Source organism: Mobula hypostoma, chromosome 20 (genome assembly GCF_963921235.1).
Source record: "Mobula hypostoma chromosome 20, sMobHyp1.1, whole genome shotgun sequence".
In the NCBI taxonomy this organism is placed as follows: Eukaryota; Metazoa; Chordata; class Chondrichthyes; order Myliobatiformes; family Myliobatidae; genus Mobula; species Mobula hypostoma.
This window is the reverse complement of record NC_086116.1, coordinates 48,299,984-48,315,345: the sequence shown is the minus strand read 5'-3', so window position 1 is coordinate 48,315,345 and position 15,362 is coordinate 48,299,984. Positions and strand designations below refer to the sequence as shown.

The following is a 15,362-nucleotide window of genomic DNA, read 5'->3' as shown; positions in this document are numbered from 1 at the left end:
GTGGTAGAATTTGTGAGGATCAATGAGAATGTGGGGGAAATATAAACAGGATTAGTGTAAGTGGCTGGTTAGCCATTAATGTGAACTGGGTGGGCCAAAGTGCTTGTTTTCGTGTTGTATCTCTCTTTGACTATGACTCCAAGTTCTTAATGCATAAAACAAACAGCAAGGGCCCCTGCACTGTTTGCTGTGGTGTGTCGCTGGTTACAGGCTTCCAGAGACCCTTCATCACCATCTTCCTTCTCAGTTTTGGATCTAATTTGCCAACCTGCCTTGGACTCACGGGTTCTAGCTGGACCTCCCTTCCACGTCGGACCTTGTTAAAGGTCTCAGTGAAGTCCTTAAGAACCACGTCAATTGCAATGACCTTATAAATATAACAAGCTTGCTCTTCAAAATGCTCGATAGATTTAGTCGGGAGGGATCTCCCACTAATAAGTGTTATGTTTGTGGTACTGGGAAGCCAGGTGGCCGTGAATAACACATACAAGAGACAAGGAGATGACAACCAAACATCCTGCTGTTTGCTGTGCTTGTAAGTCATCTACTCAGAATGCCCTCTCACATTACGTCCAGTATATAACACACAGGGGAGCTCGACAGCAACTCGTAAGGGTTAAAATTTTCATGAATACTTAACATATCTCTTCACACCCCCCTTAAAAGTTTCTCCCCCTTCTCATTCACAAGCCAGCTGTTGAACTATTAATATTCAATGGAGTAATGATCAAATTCAACCAACAACAAAAAACATTTTTTTTCTAAACTGGGGGAAGAAAGTAGACTTCCCCTAATCCCAGACATAACCCTGAGGATTATTCTGTCCCATGGTCTGACAGTTAGTCACTAAACTAGAGATTCAATCTATTTGGAGGCTGCCTGTTCCTGAAAGGGTACTGACAACCTGGGGATGACACCAAAATCTTTTACCTCTTGGTGGTAAAGGTATAGATCTGGGCTTGGATACTGTATTGCCACCTCAGAAAGAGTAGAGTTCCAGGAGGTTTTGATTGCAAAACCTTCATACCGTTAACTAGCTTATTAAAAGCGGTTATATCTGTGTCCTTTTTTTTTGTACTTATTTTGGACCAGATGCAGTTCTGGAAATTCCACCATGAACAGGGTGGCAAGCCTCCACTCAGATTCCATTTTGAGAGCTTTCAGTTCCGCTTTCTCCACTTCCACAGACAAAACCACTCCAGTCTGTGACCTCTCCTTTAGTTTCTCCTTATCAGCAGTGAGACCGGACAGCTGTAGTGTTACATCCATATTTGAATATTGCATTATTTTTAAACTACGAACCCTTTTATTAATCTCCTTATTATCTTCTCATGATGGAATGGAAGCAATGTTGTTTCCAAGCTGTGAGACAAGAGTTGGAATCCTCTACTCCAGAACAGCAAATCTCCTAAGTTCTTCATGTGGGGTGGACTGCAGACTACTAATAGGGTCTACTTAGGTCACTTGAAAACCATTGACTGAACTGGCAGAATGACACTGATCCTTCACCAAGCTCCTCTTCAAACATCGATGCTAGTCCAGATACACTCTTCTCCGTGCTGAAGAACTCATTCAAGTCAAAGTCCCCCATTGAGAGTTCAGACAGAATTGTTTCCTAGGGAACTTCTTGGTCAGCTTCTGATGCAGAAATAGTAGGTATCTCTGCTTGGGCAGCACCGTTGCATTCTTTATGGGTTTCTGATCGCTTCCTCCACCACCTTGCCCGTCCTGGTTCATCCAATAGCACTCTATCATCAAAGCCTGTCAGCTCTATTGCTTCTGATTGAGCAGTGGGGCCAGCTGAAAACCATTCTGGTTCCTCTTCAGTACAGGAATTGCATCACCTCCACTCACCTTCCTGACCAGAAGACCCCAATCTGTGTGGATTGGTGATATCTCCTCCTCGCTGATGATCAACACTGGCTCAGGGCTGTGTGCTTAGCCCACTGCTCTACTCTCTCTATACCCATGACTGTGTAGCTAGGCATAGCTCAAATACCATCTATAAATTTGCTGATGATACAACTATTGTTGGTAGAATCTCAGATAGAGATGAGAGGGTGTAGAGGAGTGAGATATACCAGCTAGATGATTGTGTCGCAGCAACAACCTTGTTCTCAATGTCATTATGATGAAAGAGCTGATTATGGACTTCAGGAAGGGTAAGACGAGCGGACATGAACAAATCCCCATAGAAGGATCAGAAGAGAGAGTGAGCAATTTCATGTTCCTGGGTGTCAAGATCTCTGAGAATCTAACCTGGTCCCAACATATTGATGCAACTACAAGGAGTTTGAAAAGATTTGGTTTGTCAACTAAAAAACTCGAAATCTTCTATAGATGTAGCGCGGGGAGCATTCTGACTGGCTGCATCACTGTCTGTTATTTGGGGGGGGGGAGGGCTACTGCGCAGGACCGAACGGAGGTGCAGAAAGTCATAAAATTAGACAGCTTCATCTTGGGTACTAGACAACATAGCACCCAAGACATCTTCAAGGAGCAGTGCCTCAGAAAGGCAATGTCAGGAAGGAGATACAGAAGCCTTAAGGCACATACTCAGCAATTCAGGAACAGCTTCTTCCCTGCTGCCATCCGATTCCTAAATGGACATTGAACCCATGGACACTACCTCACTTTTTTAATATATATTATTTCTGTTTTGCTCTATTTTTAATCTACTCAATACACATATATATACTTACTGTAATTGATATACTTATTTATTTTTTTCTTTATTATCATGTATTGCATTGAACTGCTGCTGCTAAGTTAACAAATTTCACAACACATGCCAGTGATAATAAACCTGATTCTGATTCTGAAACTCTCTTCAGAAGTGCTTTTCCTCGAAGTCTCATTCCCTTCTTCTCTAGAAGCTCTGTCACGCAAACCTTTGTCTCTGCCATTCCGATCAAAGGTCCTTCATGTTATCATGCACCCACTTCCAATTCTCCACTGGCACTTCAACCCACAAATATTTTCATTCTCTTTATTTGCCAATGGGCTTCCAGATCATCGACTATTGGAGGTATTGGTCACATGACAGCCACCACCAAAGCTTCAGCGCACCACCAGGATCTTCTTCCTTTATTCTCCAAATTTTTCATTTGAGAACTGCTCTCTCCAAATCTGAAGCACAGTCATTCTTAGTTCCATTCAGTGACAAGCTCCTGTCAGAACTGGGATACAAGGATACATGACACTTTTTAGGGTTCCAGATGCCTTCACTGTCACATTTTTCCATAAGACATGCTGGTCTCTGCTTTGCCTATGGTTTCTAGTAGCTTTTCCTTGGTTTCTTCATGCCGCACATTTTTATTGTATCATTTAATTGATCTTTTTCTTCAATCCATACTTTTTTATCCATGCTGCCACCGAGGCTCAGCAGCCATCTCCGCCACTCCGCTAAGAATCCAGGGGCTTAAACAGCCAGCTTAACAGGGATTCCTTTCATACTGCCCAGTTCTCCATTGAGTACTCCTGTGCATTTCTTCAATACTTCTTGTAGACTGGTGCTTCCACCAATCAAGTGCACTTCGTGCCTGTTGAGTTTGAGCTGCTCCAGCCACAAGCAGCCTAGGAGCATGGATTAATCCCCTTAAAAACATGCAGTGGAAGTTTCTTTCTCTGTTTGTTAATCTCCACTGTAACAAGTACTCCTCCCCTCAATGGAACAACCTCACCAGTGTAAGTCTTCAAAGTCAGCCTTGCTCCTTCTGAGGTGAGATACTGCATTTTCTCCTTGTAAACAATTTCTGGGATGTATGGGGTGTCTAGGGAGGGGTAGAACCTCTGGTGGGGGGCCTGCCGTGCCCTTTTTCAGAGCAGCTCGTCCACCTTTGGTCCCCACCTGGTGCTCAGCTCTCACCTGTGGCTTCAAGTAGCTGTATCACGCACAGCGGCCACACCCCTGTAAACCGTCTTGGCAGACAGGCCAGACCAGGTGAGGGTAGCCGACGGGTCTTCGACCCTCAGTGAGGTAGGGGATCTGTCTAAACCTGCGTGTGAAGTCTGGCTTTGGCGGATTGAGCGGAGGAGACCAATTAATGGTCCAACGGTCAAGAAGGCAGGCCAGCAGGTGTTGGTGGAGCGCTAAGAACACAACAAGCCACTCAGACGTCCTGGTCATCCACTGCAAGAGGTGGTGACCTCTTTAAACTCACCTGGCAGAAGGCAAAGGCAGACCACCGCTCTAACCTGCCGAGTACATGATTTCCCAAAATGTCAGAGCGGCGTGAAGGGAAACCGTCCGCCAACTGGAAATTCCAGATGCGACCTAATGACGACGAAACTATTTCTGACACCAGCGATTCTGCAGCACCCATGTCCACTTGCATCTTCACTGTGGCCCCATCCAACCATGGGCTCATCCTATCGCCCGTCTTTGTGTCCTGAAACAGATAAAACATGTAAAGCCTTTCAAGCACAGAGTGAGAGTCACTCAGTCCGTCCTCAGTATGTTCCATCTTTTTCTCATGTTTCTTTTTGTTTTTTCAAAAGTCATTTTTCTTCTTTGCAGTGTTTTTGATTGACAGTGTCCTTTTGCTTTTACAGGCACTTGTCCCTTTTTGCCTCAGTTTCACCAATCTAGATCCTTATACGAGCATTGAATGCCCAGTTTTGCTCAATTGCCTTCTGTAATGTTAGTCTGCCTTCTGTAAGCAAGTGTTTCTGAATTGCCTCACTACACAGACCACATAGGAATTTATCAGATAATGTGTCATTCATATCTACCCAAAATCACAGGGTTCAGACAATTGCTTCAAAACCACCACAAACTGTGAATCAGACTCGCCTTCCTCTTGATTCCTTTTATGAAATCTAAACCTCTCAACAGTAATAAAAGGTTTATGTGAATAGTGATGCCTTAAGATTTAAAATATATCCTCATAAGGCTTATCTCCAGGCTCAGCAGGTTGCACTAGACTGTGTAATAAATTAAAACATTTTTGCACCCATCACAGTCAGAAAAGTTGGAACGTGAATATCATTTAAAATTTGATTTGCCAGTACAAAATATTCAAATCTTTCAGAATATGATCCCCATTGCTCTGTCATTTTGTCATAAGGCCCTATACTTTCAATCATTTTCAAACACAACCATGTTCCAGAAAAGTTAACAAGTCTTCTCCCTTACTCACTCTTCCTTCAGTTAGTCCTGACGAAGGGTCTCGGCCTGAAACGTCGACTGCACCTCTTCCTAGAGATGCTGCCTGGCCTGCTGCGTTCACCAGCAACTTTTATGTGTGTTGCTTGAATTTCCAGCATCTGCAGAATTCCTGTTGTTTGCGTTAAAGTCTTCTCCCTCGCTTATTTGTTTTATTTAACTGTCCCGTTCGCGTTCTCTCCCCTCAGATTCTTAACTCACCACATTTCCTGCAGCCGTTCACTCACCACATCTCGCAAGGTGCAGCTTCTTCTTTTCAATTGGACTTTCTTACCTAAGGGAACGAAACAATAAAGTATCGTGTGAGGACTTGTCACCTCATCGCCAGTTGTTGTGTTTGTGGTCGTGAGAAGCTGGGTGACTGTGAATAACACACATGAGAGACGGCGAGGTGTGGAACAAACGTTCTGTTGTATATTTCATTTGTAAGTTGTCTATCCAGAATGCCCTCTCACATTCCATTCAGTATGTAACACACTGGGAAGCCTGACAGCAAGCCATAAGGATCATTCTATACATGAATACGAAACAATAAATCCTTGATCAATCTCTGTTTTCCCAAGTATAGATTAATCCTGTCACTCATTTTTTTTGGTAATTCTCCAACCTCTGATGTTAGATTAACTGCCCTATCAATGCCTGTTCTATCCTGCTGCCCTTCTTGAATAAAAGTACCATGTTGCTGTCTTCCAGTCATCTGGCACCTCACTTGCAGCATCAGAAATGTAAGATATTCTGTCAGGTGATGGTTTCCATGGCAGGCTGGAATACATCTCAGGAGGCCTGTGGGATTGTTCCACCTTTGTCTTCTAAGAAACTTAATATTTCCTCCATTTCAATTTTAATGTGCTCTAGAATTTCACTGACCAAAATAAAATCTCCACAGCATCTTTCTCTTTGGTGAATACACATGAAGAGTATTCATTCAAGACCATGTCCACGTACTGTGGTTCCACGTGTAGGTTGTAGCTCTGCTCCCTCATGGGCCCAACACTTTCCTGAATTACCCATTTGTTCTTAAAATACTTAAAAGCCCCTTTGTATTTTTCTTGATCTTATCTACCGGAGATATTTTGCAGCCTCTCTTTATATTTTCAATTTCTATCTTTTAAACCTCCCACCCCCAAACAGACACTATCTATACTCCTGAAGACACACTCCATTCCTCGCACAAGCTTCCTGTTTTTTTTATCTGCCGCTATCCCTGGACATCAGGGGTTTCATACACCTGCTTTCCTTACCCTTCACTCTATGGGAACGTGTTCGCCTTGAGCTCTCACTATTTCACTTCTTAAAAGACTCCCTCTTCCTGAATGCAGATCGGACCTGTACACAATGTCTCACCAGTATAACAGGAACAAGACTTTCCGAATCTTCTATTCTCATAGTCAAATTATTTTACAGTACAATACCAACATACCATGGAATAGTTACAGACAGAGTGGTCATTCAACCTGCCGTACCCTTGCTGGCTCTCTACTACAGCAACTCCAGAGAACTGACCAATAACTCTTTCTCAGCCGTCCTGCCGAAGGGCTTCAGCCCGAAACGCTGACTGTACTTTTATCCATAGATGCTGCCTGGCTGATGCACCTTAAATTACTCCAAAAGACTGGAAGTAGGGTAAATACTGAAAGGCTTTTATTTGCAGTAAAATGTGACCTTCATACTGAGTGTCTGCCCCTGACCTGAGGAGGAGGAGCAATGGTGAAATCGCCTTTATTCAGAACTCTGTGGGAGGAGCCACAGGGGCAATCAGCAGAGGGGTGTGTCCAGACAGGTAACCCAGTTACAACATATATATATGGTTTACCACACTGGCCTGCTGGGTTCCTCCAGCATTTTGTCTGTGTTGCTCGGATTTCCAGCATCTCTTGTTTATGACTCTTCCTCCATGTCTTTGCAAGTTCTTCTCCACCATATTTACCCAATTCCCTTTTAAAGGGCACAATACGACTTGCAACCCACCGTCCTGTATGCAACGGGTTCCAGATTCCAGCCAAATATTGTGGAAAATTTGCACCTTCTTCCTTTGACCTATAACACCATTGATCTTCATATCAGTTGCAAACTTAATAGCCCACCCATCAATGTGTATATACACACACACACACACACACATCCCAGTATGGATCCCTGCAGAACAACACAAGTCAGAATAAGTCCTATAGACTACTATCCTATGTCCTCAATGGACAAGTTCATTCAAATACAAATGGACAAATCACTATGGATCCCATGCATCATAGTCTTGTCAAAAGCCTTACTAAAATCCATGTAGACAACATCCACAGATGTACCTTCATCATAGCTTTAACTTCTCGAAAAACTCAGACATGATACAGAGCCATTCTAACTGTCTCAGGTTAACATTGAGCAAATGCTCATAAATCCTAACCCTGAGAATCTTCTCCAGTACATCTTCTCTTACCACTGACATGAGTCTCATTGATCTATTGTTTCCAGGATCATCCCTAATTCCCTCCAGAAAAATGGAACAATATTAGCTACTCACTAGTCTCCTGGGATTTTGTCTGTGGCTAGAGAAGACAGGAAGATAATATCCCTTTGTGTCTCTTACCTTACTCCCACCTATTCTTACTGGTCATGACATCTACCTTCCTTTCAATACCTCCACTTTCTGACCTCATGTTCTGGTTTCCATCACTGCCTAACTAGTTTAAACCCTTTTGAATAGCGTTAGTGAACTTCCCTTCTGGGATATTGGTACCCATCTAGCTTCTTTAATAATCTACCGGGTCCTCACTTGTATTTACAACCCAACATATCATATCAGCCTTTTTTAATGTCTTCCTTCGTGTCTGGATTTGTTGCTTTTCCTTTGCCCTTTATGGAAGTGTGTCTTAGCTGTATCTGAACTATCTTCTCCTTAAAGGAAGCCCATTGTTCTACTACCTGTCTGCTCTTGTTCCGGGATCCATTTTCATCCTATTGAAACTGGCCCATTTTTATTTAGGGTTGCTCCTTTTCCTTTTCGAAAGCTGACCTAAATCTTAAGATGTTATTGGCACTGTATCCTTAATGTTCCCCTAAGGAAACTTGTGCTCTTAACCCATCTCATTCCCCAGAATGAAATCTAGCAAACCATCTTTCTTTTTCCGGAAATATGCTACACTGGATACTGTTTTACAATTTCTCATCATCTCTGCCCTTAATGGTATTGCTGTCCCCGCTAGTGTTGGGATAACTCATGTTCTAACTGCAATCTCAGATTTTCACTTCCATGTAATTTTCCTGCATAATTGATCCTCTCTATCTTTCCCATTCATTGGTGACCTTAGAATTCACCCAGAAATGTAATATTCCCTCTACAGTTTCTCAACTCTAACCAAACAGATTCTGTCTTTGACCTCCCTGTAATATCCTATCCCTCTTGTGTAATATTCTTGTTAATTAATGCTGCAGCCCTTCCTTTCTTTCATTCTCTTTCCTTCCTGATCCCTTTGTATCCATGAATATTTAGTGCCAGTCCTTCCCCATTTTGAGCCAAGTTTCCATTATCAACATCAAATCGTATTCCCTCACGGTGCGTTTTACTCATCAAACTTATTTACCACACTGCCTGCATTAAAGTAAATGCACAGTATCCTATTTTGATGATTTCATTGCATCAGGACTGAGAGGGAACAGGAAGGTAGCCCATATATTTTCTAGTATGTAGAAGGGTAGGATAGAAGGTGGTAGATGATCGGCAGAACCAGATGGGAAGGGGATGATGGATAGATGTAACCAGTCCAGGAGAGAGGATGGCAGGGATGAACAGAGGGAGAAGAAAACTCGGTGGATATTTGAGTGTCTCTGGGAGGAGGGCACTTGTTTACCTGAAACTGGACTTGAACTGGATTCAATGATCGCACCATTGGGTTAAAAACTGACCAAGTAGACTATGAGAAGCTGTTTGTCTAATCTGTATTTTACCTTTCCCTAGCAATGGAGAAGGTGAAGGGCAGACAGGTTGGTGTATGAGTGGAAAGGATAGTTGAAATGATGCGCACCCAGAAGCTGGAGTTGGCCACTGCAGACAAAGTGCAAGGTGTCCCACAAAACAGTTGCCTATTCTCCACTTGGACTCAACAGTGTAGAGGAGGCCATGTCACAAGCACCAAATACAGTAGTACTGCCTCACTTGGAAGAGTGGTATAGGTGCCTGGATGGTGGTGATGGAAGAGGTGAGGGGACGGATGCTGCATTTCAAACAGGCTAAAAGGAAATTTCTCCATAGGGAGGGGTATCATTGAGTGAATGAAACCACTTGAGTGATTTCTGTTGAGTAAGCAGCAGTATTCAGGTTATATTATGCCCCATAAAAATCTTAGACAGCTGGAAACTAACAATTTTCCTGAGCTTTCAGAGTGGCCTAAAGTTGCCGTTCCTTTTTCCATTTCATTGGGAGGAGGACACTGATTTCCATATTTAAATACTTTGGAACAAACATTGAACATGCTCTGGACCATTACTGCACAGATAGATAAACAGAGACGACAATTTAATCCCATGCTTCTTTGAAACAAAAATGAATTACATAATTTATGGCAGTAATAGATATAGGTTAGTGTTTCTATTTCTGTGGTCTTGACACCAAAGTCATTAATCTTTCTTTTTGATAATGTAATCGGAAGGTTTGGTGAAAATGGTGTGATACATTTTGCAGAGTTTGAAAAGACATTTGATTAATTGCAACATAATGAGCATTAGAGGAAAGCTGAAACATATGATAATAAAGAAATGGTAGTAACAGGCTAAGAGGTTAGTGGTGAATGGATTAATTTATGACTTCAGAGACGTAGGTAAGTTAGAGGCAGGGAGATACATCAGCAGTCAATATTAGGAATACTTCTTTTCTCTTTAAACTTCTCAGTGTCACTATCTCAGAGGACCTGTCTGAACCCATCATATAAATATAATTGTAAAGAAAGTATGACAGCACCTCTACTTCCTCAGGAGTCTGTGGAGATTCGGCATGACATCAAAGACCTTGTCAAGCTTCTACAGATGTTTGGTGAGAAGTGTGCTGACTGGCTGCATTACGACCTGGTGTGGGAACACCAATGCCTTTGAGCAGAAAATCCTACAAAGGGTAGTGAATTCGGCCCAGTACATCACGAGTAAAGCCCTCCCAACCATTGAGCACATCTACATGAAATGTTGTCGTAGGAAAGCGGCATTCATCATCAAAGATCCTCACCACCCAGGCCATGCTCTTTCTTCACTGCTGCCATCAGGTAGAAGATACAAGTGCCTCAGGACTCGTACCACCATGTTCAAGAACAGTTACTACCCCTCAACCATCAGGTTCTTGAACAAAAGGGGATAACCACACCAATTCTATTTCTGGTGTTCCCACAACTGATGGTCTCACCTTAAGGACTCTTCATCTTATTACTTCATGCACTTTCAGTTCATGTTACTTCATACTCGTTATTTATTGCTATTTATTTATATTTGCATTTGCACAGTTTGTTGTTCATTGATCCTGTTTACAGTTACTGTTCTTTAGATTTGCTAAGTATGCCCGTAGGAAAAAGAATCTCAGGGTTGTATGTGGTGACGTGTATGTACACTGATAATAAATGTTACTTTGAACTTTGATGTATGATCTGGATCTGGGTGAAAACAGAACAATTATGAAGTCTGTGAATTATATGAAACTTATACCCATAGTTATTATGTTAGTTGAAAATTTCATAAAGATATGGGAAAGAATGAGGAAATGGGCAGATATGTGGCAGATGCAATTTAATATAGATAACTATGAAGTTATTCAAGTGCAAAAAGATTTGTTTGTTTGTTTTATCGACTACACAAAAGCATTTGATAAAGTAAAGCACAATAAGTTATTTGAAATATTACAGGAAACTCTAGATCTAGATTTGAAAGACCTCCGCCTAATCAGAAATCTGTACTGGGAACAAACTGCCGCTGTAAGAATAGATGGAGAAGTGAGTCAGTTTATGAAAATCAAGAGAGGTATTAGTCAAGGGTGTGTTTTCTCCCCTGATTTGTTTAATGTGTACAGTGAAACAATATTACAAAAAATAAGAGACATCTTGGGAATCAAAGTTGGCGGTGAAAACATCAATAATTTCAGATATGCAGATGACACTGTGTTAATTGCAAGTACGGAGGAAGAACTACAAAACTTAATTGATATAGTTGTTGAAGAAAATGCAAAAATGGGTCTATCTATCAATCACAAAAAGACAGAATGTATGGTGATATCCAAAAAGAAGGAGAATCCTATCTGCAGGCTGAAAATAAATGGGGAAGACATAAAACAAGTACAGAACTTTTGCTACTTAGGAAGCTGGGTGACATCAGATAGCAGGTGCGACTTGGACATCAAAAGAAGAATAGGGATGGCAAAAGACACCTTTACGAGAATGAAGAGTATACTGGCCAATACTAAACTAGGCATGACAACCCTCCTCAGAGTACTGAAATGTTACATTTACCCCGTTATGTTATATGGATCAGAATGTTGGACAATATCTAGTAACATGAGGAAACGAATTGAAGCAGCAGAGATGTGGTTTTTGAGGAGGATGCAAAGAATATCATGGACGAAATGAATATCTAACGAGGATGTCATGAACAGAGCAAGCACAAAAAGAGAAATAATGTATAAGATCATGAAAAGGCAGCATGACTTTATTAGACATGTGATTAGGAAAGAGGAGTTAGAATGCCTGGTAATTATGGGAAAGATTGAAGGGAAGAAAGCAAAAGGAAGGCAAAGACAAATGATGATGGAGACAGCATCCAGAGAACTGGAAATGAATACCAATGAATTGATCCACTTGACCCGAAACAGGAGTGTGTGGGCCATGGCAGTCAAAGCTCAAACTGGGCACGGCACCTGATGATGATGATGAACTATGAAGTGAAAAAATTTGGATAGATTATACTGCCTCTCCAGTATAATCTAAATAATACCAGCAGATATCTGGGTGTATATGCTCATGCTTGAAGGAACAAGGCAAGTTGCTGAGGCAGTTAAGGAAACAGATTAGCACCCAGTTTTGTAAATAAAGGGGAAAGTATTCAGGTGATACAAATATCTGGAAATTCTGCACGTTTCTGGACATTAGCCTTTAAAAAATATGGCACAATTGAAAGAGGGAGTAGGGGAGCTTTATAGGAAAGCAAAAGAAATAAGGAGATATTTTTTATATAAAGCTGAGGGGATTTGATGAAGCAAGTAAACCAGTTTAAGCAAAAAAAGAACATTTTAATCTGGAAATGGCAGTAGCTGATAAGGTAGACATCTATGATCAGCAACACACAATACAAGAAAGTGATAGAACTAGATTCCATGATAATTTTAATAATAGAAACATAAAATTTGCAGTTTAATTAACTATAAAAGCTAAACATTTATACCTTACTGTATGAAATGACAGCAGTTTCTGGTGTTCATACCTGTGCAGTCATAGGTCAAAATCCATAAACTGCTATTCATCAACAGAATAGTTGGTCAGATGCACTGCCATCTCAATCATTACAAAATATCAATAGATCAGGATAATTTTATGCACCTTTCTTGCTATGAAAAATGGAGATTTTACATTTTTGAAAGAAATGCACCTCTGTTTTAAGTAACATAGTTAATCATAATTATAGCTGAACAACCTCCCTGAATTTGAAAAAAAAATGCACAGTCCTTAATTTCCTCTGTATAATTATTTCAAATTCCATGGATTTCAAAGTACCAATTTTTAAAAGTCATGCCGTCTGTAACTGTCCTAATCTATATTTCACTCTCTATAAAAGTTATTCCTTTTAATTTCCTGGTTTTCAATCTGTCTGATGCTACTTTGATGACATCACTTATACTGAGCATAAAAAAGGTGCCTGACAACATTTTAGCTTGAGAAAGGGAAAATCCAGACCATGGAGCTTCCTGAAATTTTGCAGTTCGCCTTCTCTGAGGTCAGCATGAGCACTGTCTTTTCAATGATTAACAAATCCTGTCGAAATGTAGTCAGAGAATCAATTTGCAGGGAGGTGGGGTGGAGATATGTCTTTACCAAAGGAGGTGTCGGGCTCCCCGTCCCTGCAGTCCACCTTTAGACAAGAAGTAGAACCTGTTTAGCCCCCTCCCCCCCCAATCAGGTCACATGGAGCCATGGGAGCAGGTGGTGGATGGTCATATGAGCAGCTGGTATACATCACAAGTCCTGGTTATGCTGATGCCAGGCCGACTATCTCTGAGGGGTATTGATAATGGCTGGGGTCACCCGTCTCGTAAGGCACTGCCCAGAACAGCAGTGGCAATGGCAAACCACTTCACTTCTGAAGAAAAATTTACCAAGAACGATCATGGTCTTAAAGACAGGTGGAAGACCGTGACCACCCATGTCATACAACACCACACATAATGATGATGATATGGGGAAATTGGCTGGGGTGTGTCGGGTCTAGAATGGACTACTCATTCAAATATTTAGCAGTTGCCCCTTTTAGTTTTGTAAGATCCTATTAGTCAATCCTATTATTCTAGTGAAGTGGGCAGATGATTGCAATCCTCTTACCTTGTGTTGATAATATTTTCAGGGAGGAGCACCGGAGCTGTACAGTGGTATGTGAATCAACAAGTTTTAACACCAGCAGTCAAAGAAGAAAAAAATAACTTTCCAGAAGCAGACATGATGACAACTAATGTATTCCACAGTTTGATGCAGGGAAACAAAATATGGAAATATGCTTGATACAGATAGGTTTTCTATTTACTACGGATGATATTTAGATGCCTCCTTCAGCCGCACTGAATTTACTTGTAACAAAGCTGAGGCATTATTTTTCTGTGGTTTAGTCGAAACTATGTGTTCAAAATACTGGCTTTGTGCCAAACATTTAAAGGATGTGTAACTAGTTGCCTTGGAATGATCTAAAGACCATCAAGCATCCAAACAACACCCCATATTTGTGGAATCTCGGAATACAGGAGGTTTTTGTATAATATAGATTCCCACAAAAGGATTCGATTCTGAACAGGCAATCAATAGCAAAAGCCCGAAGCTTTTTCATTCCATGCTCGAACAAGATTAAATAGTTTGTGCAAAGAAGTCAAGAACCAGCAGGGACTTGTTTTCTTACAGATTGGATATCAAAAAAAATTAAATCTGTTTTGTCTTGGAGGAAGTGGATGCAGTGACAAAAAATATTGACATCTTGTTATTTTCAAAGTAGCTATACTTAATTTGATTCAAAAAATGATTCACAATGCAATTCAAAAAATGAGTCCTATTTCAGAAATAACTCTGAATGACTCAAAGTTCAAAGGTCAAATCACATCTATTATCGAAGTATGTATACATTATACAACCAGAGATTGCAATCCATAAATTGTACCAATGACATAATTGGAAAGGCTGAGGTGGTGCAGGCAATGAGGAGCTGGGAATGAGTTGAAGAAGAGCAGGACTTCAAAATTGGTAGTCTCCAGATGACTATGGATACCATATATTAGTGTGTACAGAGATAATATGCTAAGTCTGATGGCTGGTGGAAGTGTGAAGTAAGGATACATTCTGGAGAATTGGAACTGATTCTTTCACGACTTCCTCCCATTTTGCCTCATGTAGGGGTGCGATCAATCCCTTTTTCCTCAATTTCTTTAGCTCCACCTTGTCTGTTCTCAAGATGCTGCCAAAGTCTTCCTTCCTCTCTGTATAATCGATGAAGTCCTCACACATACTTCCATTTACTGCACATCTGCTTTGAAACAGGCAGAAGAACAACAGGTTTCTCTTGGTTCTCACCTTTCACCCCACCTGCTCCCGCATCCAAAAGATCTTCCTCCGTCATTTTTGCCTGCTCTAATATGGACCCGCCACCACCGGATACACATTCTCCCCTCCTCCACCCCCTTTCTGCTTTTTGCAGGGATAACTCTTTCCGTGACATTCTGGTCTGCTATCCCTCCCTACCCACATGTCCCTGTACCCTGGTACTTTCCCCTGCAACCAAAGAAGACTGATGAAGGGTCTTGGCCCGAAACGTTGGCTATTCATTCTTCCCCATGGGTGCTGCCTGACCTGTTCAGTTCCTCTAGTGCTTTGTATGTCCCATTCTGTAGAAAGAATTTTATATTTATGGAGAACAAAACAAATGGGAGTACTGAAAACATGAAACAAACATGGACATGATGGAAATTCTCAACCTCTCAGTAAAA

General features: G+C 41.3%; 1 pseudogene; it reads right to left on the bottom strand.

The window, feature by feature from the left end:
* Positions 1-1,041: 1,041 nt before the first annotated feature.
* LOC134359243 (eukaryotic translation initiation factor 4E transporter-like) lies at positions 1,042-14,995 on the bottom strand (annotated as a pseudogene).
* Positions 14,996-15,362: the final 367 nt, after the last annotated feature.